This window comes from Pteropus vampyrus, unplaced genomic scaffold (assembly GCF_000151845.1).
Source record: "Pteropus vampyrus isolate Shadow unplaced genomic scaffold, Pvam_2.0 Scaffold185, whole genome shotgun sequence".
Classification (NCBI taxonomy): domain Eukaryota; kingdom Metazoa; phylum Chordata; class Mammalia; order Chiroptera; family Pteropodidae; genus Pteropus; species Pteropus vampyrus.
This window is the reverse complement of record NW_011888966.1, coordinates 2,906,931-2,908,932: the sequence shown is the minus strand read 5'-3', so window position 1 is coordinate 2,908,932 and position 2,002 is coordinate 2,906,931. Positions and strand designations below refer to the sequence as shown.

The window sequence follows — 2,002 nt, the reverse complement described above, 5'->3', positions numbered from 1 at the left end:
ATTTATCTATTAACTGTGCAATTCTAATTAAAATTTCAGCAAAATTTCCAGAAAAAATTGACAAATCATAGCACTCAAATAAGTTCTCCTCCCGTTTGAAAAATAATCAAGTTGGTTTCTGTTTCCTATAACTAAGGCGGAAAAATCTCTAACATGTATGACACCGCTAGAATTTAGGAAAGGAGACCTAGAGACTAGGACAATGACTACGAGACTCTTGTAAGACTTTTGGCAAATTTCATAGCATCCATATCTGTCTTTGTTGTGACTCCCCATTTTCTTCAGTCTGTTTCTCAATTTGCAAAGCGATCCCTGGGAATGTTTTCAAATCACTGTCTGTTTCAAAGCACCAACCTAGGTTGTGTTGGGACGTCAGAATCCTGTCCTGCCCAGGCCTCTTGTGGTGAAATCTGCTACTTCCAGTCTTCCTAGCTTCTGGATTTCTTCTTCAGGGAAACTGTCCCTTCCCTACCTTAAGTGATTCTGTGATGCTATCACTCAAGTGACTTTACTTTCTCTGCCACTCAGATAGCCAATGTACATACTCTATCTCTTTGAACACCTCTGTTGTGTACATGTGACCCAAGCAAGGCCCATCTGAGTCAGTTTTAGGGATTTATATGAAATTTAGACAATGTGGTACTCTTTCCTCTGGGATCAATACCTATAATCAATATTTTATATCAAGGATATGAGCCTGGAGTTCCCATACCTATTTTTACCACCATGTGGAGAGAGCATTCCTAAGAAGAACTTTAAAAAAGTGATAGAGCACACATAGCAGTTAGGGCTCCAATAGAAAGCCAACTCAAACAAACTTCAGCGGAAGCAAAACAACAGGCAATGGCTCTCCCACTCTGGAATCAAGAACAGGAGGGAGGGGGAGCTTTAATGACATCATTTTAACTGCTAGATCCAGCCGTGCCTGAAACCAACGCGCCCCTTGATTCCAAAGTGGGGAGCCATTAACTGTTGTTTTATTTTTGCTTAAGTTGGTTTGAGCTGGCTTTCTACTAAAGCCTTAGCTACTATGTGTACTGTATCACTTTTACAAGCTCCCTGGGAGAATGTGATGTACACTAAAGTGTGAGAATGAAACCATGGCTTCTTTAAGATCTAAACAACAGAAAGAGGAACAGAGCAGGACACTCTGGATTTAAACAAAATGAACATACAACTCGCAGTATAAGCCTGGCCTGCCCCTCTAGCTTAGATTCATGCCATTTTCTGCCTTTCCCACACTGAGCTTCTTTTAGTTCCTCCAGCAGGACACTGCTCACCTCAGGACATTTGCATGTGCCTAACTCCTCATTCTTCAACAGAGCTGGCTGATTCTCAGTTTCTAGGTCCCAAATTAACTCTCAGAGAGTCCATCCCTGACCGTCCCATGGAAAGGAGGTCACATTTCTCATTACCTACCATCTTAAACCCTTTGTTTTTAATTCATAGCTTTTACCAAATTTTAATTACTTGTTAGCTAAATCACTGCTGTCTGCTTCTCCTATTAGAATACAAGCTTCAAGAGAGTTAGAACTGAGTCTGTCTTGATCATCATTATCTTTCCCGTGCATGGCATGGAGCCTGACACAGCACGGTTCTCAATAAGTACATTTAAATAAATGAATGAATCGCCACAACGTGATAGGCTCTCCTTGGGAAGAGAAAGGAAGGGAAGTCAGCATCACCCATTACCTCCCTGGGTTGACTCAACTGACAAAGAGGGAGGAGAAGGGGCTAGGAGAAGAAACGAAGAATTTGCTTCCATGAGAAGTGGCAGATGCTCGTCATGTGCCGCCCCTGTGCATGCTTCTGAGAGAAAAGCAGAATTGTCAGGTAACGCTCAGCAAGATGTGCTCCCTGTCTTCAAAGGGATTCTCATCTGGCTGGAGAAACAGTTAAATAAAGAGCAGTGGGGGTGGCGGCAGAAACCCAAAAGAAAGCAAAGATGATACTTCATCTTTGCAGACACTATTAACATCCTATAGCAAAATAATCTGTGAAC

At 42.0% G+C, this 2,002-nt stretch overlaps 1 long non-coding RNA gene across 1 annotated transcript in view; it reads right to left on the bottom strand.

Annotated features, from left to right (window-relative positions):
- LOC111746365 overlaps positions 1 to 2,002 on the bottom strand; it is a 129,172-nt gene that overhangs the window by 96,026 nt on the left and 31,144 nt on the right. The window lies entirely within an intron of this gene.